Source organism: Cephus cinctus, unplaced genomic scaffold, assembly GCF_000341935.2.
Source record: "Cephus cinctus unplaced genomic scaffold, Ccin1 Ccin1_scaffold0265, whole genome shotgun sequence".
NCBI classification, from domain to species: Eukaryota; Metazoa; Arthropoda; class Insecta; order Hymenoptera; family Cephidae; genus Cephus; species Cephus cinctus.
This window is the reverse complement of record NW_014332976.1, coordinates 532,370-540,614: the sequence shown is the minus strand read 5'-3', so window position 1 is coordinate 540,614 and position 8,245 is coordinate 532,370. Positions and strand designations below refer to the sequence as shown.

The 8,245-nt window shown below is 41.6% G+C and overlaps 2 non-coding genes across 2 annotated transcripts; one reads left to right on the top strand and one right to left on the bottom strand.

Moving 5' to 3' along the window:
- Positions 1–230: 230 nt before the first annotated feature.
- Positions 231–303, bottom strand: Trnam-cau. Its single transcript has one exon. It is a non-coding gene; the product is annotated as a tRNA-Met (tRNA).
- Positions 304–7,187: 6,884 nt separating this feature from the next.
- Trnas-aga lies at positions 7,188–7,269 on the top strand. The gene has a single exon. It is a non-coding gene; the product is annotated as a tRNA-Ser (tRNA).
- The last annotated feature ends 976 nt before the right edge of the window (positions 7,270–8,245 follow it).

Here is an 8,245-nt window from a genome sequence, read left to right as displayed (position 1 = left end):
GGTGAAACTGCGCCATTATTTTATTTGAATGGAACTTCTGTTATCATAAATCATGATTTATTACTTTTACTTACGTAATGAGGTATATACGTGCGCCTCAGTTATCTTTTTGCGACGAACGACAAAAATCATGCATTTAGAACAATCGGTCATCTTAATGTATTTAATTAAGAAGTGATTAATACGAATTTGTAACAAACTTTGTTTTTGTTGAATTAACCCAAAAAATATGCTCCGGGTGAGGATCGAACTCACGACCTTAAGATTATGAGACTTACGCGCTGCCTACTGCGCTACCGAAGCCCTGTGATACCTTGTCTATTAGAGGAGTTATTTGCATCTCGAAATACCTTTTCAAATTTGATAGACGCACAAGAATCACGTAATTAATTTTCGACTTTCTCAATATTCATCATCAATTGTTATATATAAATTTTTTAATATATCAAAGCACCACGATTAATATCTACTCCCACGTCCAATAGCAACATCCTTGAATCCCCTCATGTGCTTCCAACCCCGTGCAGATATTCTTCAGCAGTATGAACCTCTATGTATCTAGTACTCCAGGCATCTTTCACTATAACGATATACATACACATCTGACTCCTCTGGTATCGGTTAACCATTGTAACGTCGTACCTTTATGGAAGCATATTTTTTCTATGATCGTCTTGCATAAATCAGGGCTGTAAAATCAATTTCGTATTTCCCATGCCTCGTGTAAGAATTGAGGGGTGCGAGAGGGACAGACAGAGCGAGCAAAGGGGGTTGCCCGTTGCCGTATAGCGAGAGGCTATTTGCGCTGATGAACGTGGTGGCCGTGGGGCCAGTAAGATAGATCTCTTCTGCGTGACGTGTTTGTCGAGGCGCATGACGTGCCGGCATGAATCCATTATAATATCCAACCACAAACTCGCTTAGCTTGCTCGTCCCGTCGTTCGCGCAAGACAACACGAGAAAGAGAGAGCCCTGAGCGACTTCGAAACGTAGTGGAACACGCAGACTCCATGATCCCATGGGAATGCCTGAACCGACACAAATTAACCCCATGCGCAACTGCCCCGTTACATGCTTGAGCGATTCGTGATCCGGAAGTGACGACAATTTTCTCACGGGATGCATCATTGATTTTCAAGTTCATAGGTCCAACTGTAACTGATGACGGAAGTAGCAGTAACAAAGTTTTTCCCTAGATTTAATTCCCTGATATAATCGTAATATTACAAAACGTAATTATTACAGAGTAATTATTTTAGGGTCACAGCTTGAAAAGGTAAACGAAGGAGGATTAAAAAGAAGAAATATGGTTTACTTGGCAGGAGTGAAGATTGCTGTTAAGATGATGATGTTTGCAGGCACACCCTCGCCCTGCGGGAAGGGGTTAGTATACCCGTAGAAACGGATTAGCCCAAATCTATTTTCTCGGAGGTTTAATAATTAAGGTTCCTTACGAGTAGGGATACATTTCATAAGTAAGGGTCGGGGATTAAGTGAGAAAGTGGGGTTGCTTCGTTGAAAACTAAAGTTTTCCCATTCCATCGCATCCACGGGAAGCCGCAAGCTGAAATACTGCCAGTTTCGCCACTCTCCCCCTCCGTCTCCCAACTACTTCCCCTCACCCTTACTCTCGTTCCCACGCTCTCCAACCTGGATAATATTATTACTGCTCTTTTATTTTACGGATTAATTAACGCTAAGACGCGGAGTCGCGGGCATAATTTAATTCTACGTTTTAATTACGGGCAAGCCCTGCAGAGGGTTGGAGGGGTGGTAATTCATTGTTTACTAGCCTGTCCGAGACGCTCACGAGCGCGGAGGTCGATTACCTGGGATGAAGATACTGGAAATTACTACCACGTTATTTCTTTCTGTCACGTTTTCCCTCTTCAATTCCTCTAACTAACAACCCCTCTCGTTACGTTCTTTTTGTTATAATTTTTTCAATTTTTCAATTTTTTTTTATTTCCTTACCCAACCTTAGCTTCATAATGTGTACGTAGTGCGAGTTATACGTGTACCGCCACTGTGCGGAGGTGACAACTGCTCCTTTGTAGCAATTTCTCGCTGCTTTTTCTAGGACGCTATTAAATTTTCTTTAATGTCCGACGGGGACGGCTCGGTTGCAGCCTCGGTAAGCAAACAGGTTTCCATTACTGGACCCGTTATGAGATAACTACATGGAGCGTCGCGCCACTTTATATCTGAAATTCATTTTACATCCAACTAAGCGCCACTCACCTTTCCCTGTACTTTCCTTCCTTCACGCAATTTCATGGAATTTCATTGAAAGGATTCAACACTGTATACAAATTACAATCCACACCCAGCCAGTCCCTGTCGCTCGTTCATTTGTTCTGGCCCGTGGACATATTATATGCACCGGGTGCAAACGCATGATCTCCTTCATAGCAGATGTGACAGGGTGGAACGTTATTGAATAGAACGAGCTTGAAAAGTGGTTTGGTATCGGTTCGTTTCTCTCTACGCAAGCGCCTCACTTATTCGGTCACACGTGAAAACTTCGTATAAGCTTACCGAGTCATTCGTTATCATTATCGGGGCATCCCCTAATTGATTTATTCGATCGAACCAGGATAATCGACGGTTATGGGGATTCACGGCTGGTTGACTTTACCGTTTATTTATCAAGCGTTTGATTTTCATTGCGGGATCAAACTGTACGAACGGAAATCATTATTAAACTACATACGGAAACGGAAGTGGGTTACGTTAATATTTGAGCATTTAGGAGCAATCGATCATTGACAATTTTATTATTTTGAACTTTCGCGATGATGTATTCACTTGGGGTATTAATGAAATTTCAAACTAAATTTAATCTCTGATAGGATCTACGTCTGACGTGTCACGTGCATAGTGTTACAAAGGGGTTGTACGACTCTTCGTGTGCGTGACGTAAGAGATCTTTATCTCCGGCTATATAAGAATTACCAGCACCAAGAAATGAAATTCCAAGAGTTCGTATACAGAGGGCGGAAATAGTAAATAATTCAAGAGGTGTGGCGTCAAGCCAAATACTCCGATCTTTTCTCACCAGCACCCATACTTTTTTCCGTTTTCCCATACCTTCCGTCTCGCCTTTAACCCCCTAGCCAGTTTTAGCGTCCATCTTGGCTCTTTTCCACTTTGATGGTTTATTAATCTTTAATGGATATAACTTCCAACATCGAAAGAGTTTTATATCCTCGAACATTTTACACAGCACTATTTTCTTGCCGTTCAGGGTTCGCGGACGTATTAAAAAAATGATAAAATCATTTCAGCTAGACCGAACCAGCCGAACATTCTATTCCCCTGGCACGGAAAATATCGCGCGCCTATGTCTCTGATGAAGTTTCACTGGTTTACTCCTAACCGACGAAATTGGCCCGTGACCAGATTTAAACCTTGGACTTGAAAAAACACCAATATACGAATAATCTTCATTCGATTATCGGTCATACGATTCCATTAACCTTTGACAAATTTTCAAAATTTTCTTTCAAAAATTTTATACAAAAAAATATCTGTATAATCCCATAGCTCTCTATCGTCGTCACAAGTCAGAAGCTCATTCCCCGTACAGACTCGGATGAATTACAGTGCTGCTTATCGACCAAGACGACTTAACTGCAGTCTTACGACTGCATGAAAGATCCAGTAGTACCTCGTAACAGATTACGTATTTTACGCACTGTAAAATGGTCGTGTTAACGTTCCTGCAGAACGTACGAGACACGTTTGGGGTTAGCTATCACGTCGCATGTCGAACCTTCTACAGAGGATATTCCGTTAGACTTTACGTTTCCATATTCAATGAAATATGAAAGTAAGAACCAGGATTGGTACTTACACAGTATAGCTATACATATATTAGCATCATATATACCTTGAGCAGCACCATCAGTGGCGGTCGTAGCTATGGACTGTAGAAGCTCTCGGTATATCGCGAAAGGTAAGAGTGTCTTATGCGCCGTGATACGACACGAACACGACACAAGGTAGACATGCTCCTTCTTGGCGAAGGTAACTATGGCGATCGGTGATAGAGAGAGAGAGGCCTGAGGCTGCTAATAACCCCTTCTATAAATAGCCGAGAATTCCTATCGCTCGGTTCCCACCCACCTTTGTTAACGCTTTCTTCTCTTCCTCCTGCCTTCTTCCTTCGTACGCTTCGAATTCTTTCACTTTTTTCATGTACTTCGTCCTCTTGATCTTTATTCTTCGCCGAGAATTCACCCCCCGAGCCACAATGTGTGGAATCTATATATACCGTGTATTCACCCATTCTTAAGATACAAGTGGGTCATGAAAGAGGGTTGAGTTGGATTGGCTAGACTGGCGAGCTATAATACCGAAGCACACTTCTAAAGGAAAAAAAGTCCCTCTCTACCGGAAAGTAAGCTCGGCCTGATCGAGAAGCACGATAATAGGACAAAGGTGAAACAGGATGAAAAGGGTTGCCTCGTGAGAGACAGTGTAAGGCTAAGGAGAAGCGTGTGTATAGGGATCTGGTTCGATAGCTGCTTGAGCTTCAGGAGTAACGTTATTTTTATTTATATCAATCATCTCCTGTAATTTCCCATGGGTCCCGTTCATGGAATTAGCCGGTTCGGCTCTTGCATTCGGGAGTTACGGGCGAAACGTGGCTTTAGCTAGCCGAAAGTAAGTCTAGGGTGAGCTGGCTGCTTCTGGCACTTGGAAACATTTTTACCTTGTACTGTACGCTTGTTCAAGTCTATTTAGAATTTTATTATTACACGGAGTGGAATACTTTATGATTCCCAATGGGATCGTCGATTCGTTCAAATCTTTGTCGTTTGCCTTTTTTCCGGCTTGGGATAGGAGCGATGCAGATTTTTTTTTTGCATTTACATAATACAGCCAGTCGCGGTCTTGTAATTTCCCTGAAATCCTCGAGGGTTCATTGTGGGCCACTGTTATGTGAATCTTTCGCTGTCGCGGGCGCATCTTCAACGAGATCCACTTTCCCGGAAGTTACCACCGCGTTAATAACGTAATCCCAGGCTGATTACTCAAGGGAGGACGAGGTGGAACGAAATAAATCTCGCAGGTCTCACCGTTGATATTTGAAGAAAATCCATTGTACACTTTCGACGATAAGTTCGATCGCTGATCTTGACTACGGTGAAAAAGAAGTGAAAAAAAGGTAAGCGGAAAAAAGATGCGCTGTAATTCAGACGGCAAAGAGAAGAGCATAGAGTCTTGGCAGAGTCAGCGCCTCGCCGAAGCACGTGGAGAAACGGATATGTAATGGCTGCCTGCCGACGCTCTGGGAATCGTACATTGCGTGTCCTGGGAGGACTCGTCATAATTCTGTTAAACGCGTTTAAACGACCCGCCATCCCATATTTACCGGCCTCAGTTACATTTATATCGGCTATTAATTTAACCCGGCCATTCCCCGTGAACCTCGGCTCCGCGGAGCAGCGCGCCACCCAGGGACAGTAAATACACATTGCGGTGGCTTGTATCGCGTTTATACAGCTGCTAACAGTGATATTAATGGTAAGGCGAGGCGCACCCAGCCAGATCTCTTCGCTATACCTATAGCTTTGCTTTAACACGTACGTCCCACACACTATACAATCCATGGTACGGACGCACGCGTATATGGTCCACTATACTTATCCTGCATTTCTCTATGTTCTATGTATATAGATTTCATAGGTATCATCTGTGAGCAAACAATAGATTTCGTAATTAATCCAACCACCCTTACGAATGGAATATCTATAATCTTGGAATTAATGCTTTACGCTTGTTTACCTCATTTTGTTATAATTTTGTTATAATTATAACCAAATATCATTTACGTTATACTATTAACTGTAACAAAAGTTTATATCGAAAAAAAAAGTTTTATAATAAATATTGAAAATTTTGCACGAGTATCATTAATGGCCTAGTCAGTTAACTAAAATTGTCGGCCTTGGATGATAAGGATTTTTCGTAATTAAAAATTGTACACAAGTGTCATTAGTAGCCTAATCAGCTAACTAAAATAGTCGGCTTTAGACGACAAAGATTTTTCGTATAGTCGATATATGAATTCGCTACAATTTGCTTTACTTTTTTTCAGCTTTTAGTGGAGAATACTGTACTGTTCCTAAAATTCATGGTCAGGTACTTTTTCGTGCAAAATATGATTTTTACCTATGCAGGGATATTCTTCAGTAGACGGTTTCTGCTTCGACCATTGCTTCAAGAGTAAAGTGCAGATTGGCGGTATCCCACTGAGTTAGACTATAGATGCCAATATACTGAATTTTTTGACTTCTTATTCCCATGCTCTCTAAGCTTATGTATATGCTGGGAAAGGGTGCTCGTGTTTACCTTTCGTAAGTCAAATTTTCTAAATTCGACTGATATCGTGACTCGCGTGATTTCTGGCTGCCTTATGCTACGCCAGTGGGTGGTAACGTGATAAGATGGCGCGACTTGACTCGTTCTCATATATTTTCCATATATAGGTATGCGTACGTATACTTATTCAAAACAGCGTCTAACCCCGCTCTTGAGACTCGAGAATTATGCGTTCTTCCTTATACTCGTGGTAACACAATGGTGTTTTATTTCCAGCGGACTAAATCCGGCAGTGATAATTTAAGAGGCTGTTTCGTCGTTTGCAGCAGCTACAGGAACGGGGGTTGCTGTAAAGGTTCACGGAAAGGGAAGTGGAACGAGAAGAATTTGGGTACAGGCTAAAAGAACGTTGAAAGGGAATAAGGGTAGCCTGTCCTAATCCTGAGAATGAATTATCCTGCTGCTTTTCGCTGTAGCCAACTACGTTGTCTTCCGTGAAAAACGCGAATATAAACTGTATATATTTGTCTTACCAGGGATTGGCACGTACTTTTGCTAAAAAGTCTGCCAGACGTTAAATCGCATCGTAGCAAAGACATTCCTCTAATCGTACTTCTCAAACGAGCTAAAGGAACACCCTCGTTTGCTGAACACGCAATCGTTTATAGCTATACGCAAAAGCTATTCAAATAATACAAAAAAACTCCTTACATATTACTTCCCTGATTACTTCTTGATTAATGAAACGGTAAAGGTATTTGCTGAAATTAGATGTTTATACTAGCAAAGTATTATAATTATAATAATCATCAAATGTATGCAATTGTAATGCAGAAATCAGTCGTACAGTAAATGGAGCAGTCGTGGCCGAGTGGTTAAGGCGTCTGACTAGAAATCAGATTCCCTCTGGGAGCGTAGGTTCGAGTCCTACCGACTGCGAAGGTGAATTATTTTTTAAATATCTTTATACGCATGCATACATGGCATTATGAAATTCATGCTTAAATCTATTCTCATGAGACGTTTCTTTAAAGTCGATCTATTTTCACTTTTCACATGACAGACCATCATCGATCCGTCTCTCATTTCCATACGAGTCACGGTATGACGAGGCATGCCGTTGAATGACTGTTTATGTACGACTTGGAGTGCACAGCGTGTACGATGGATTGTTTCCTATTGCGAATCACGTACCTTGCTATTACTAATGACCAGAATGCACTGGCCCAGGGGTATCGTCTAGCTTCACTTGAAATAATAAATTGGAGCTGCTTTTGTTTGAACAGCTCGTTATTCGTTATCCGAAGTATACACGAGTCTCCTGGGTGTTTTACTTTAGAAAAGTTCACGTTATTTGCCTCTCCCTGCTTCCGATGAGATACTGTCATGTCGTATTCAACATAAAGGATTGTTTATCATTTGCGTAAAAAAATAATTATCTGCATTACGACTGAATTATCGATTCACCTGCGAATAATTCTGTCCTATGTATGAATCGCTTGAAACAAAAATTTTTATCCGTACGGTAATGTTATTGGAGAATGTCGTGTGTGTATTTTGTTCATTTACGTATTCCAAAGTAGCGCCCGAGTGGTGGGGAGGGGACGTGCGCACTGTGGACATCGGCAGTATGCAATTTTCAATTGTTTCGACGTAATTAAGGCCGCGCCATCGCCCACGCTCGTAAATTATACACAATTCAAATTCGTTGGCGAATTCCATTATTCACGTTAACGTTGGTTTTATCGTCAATGGGACGAGCGACGAACTCGTTTTTCTGCCTCGTTAACTATCCACAGTACGCTATACCTTTATTCCTTAATTTGGTAGAAAATAATAACCGGCGACAATGTCGACCAGTCCATTTCGTACATAGTGAATTTTTGTCCACTATAAAACACAGTCCTCGTCTCTT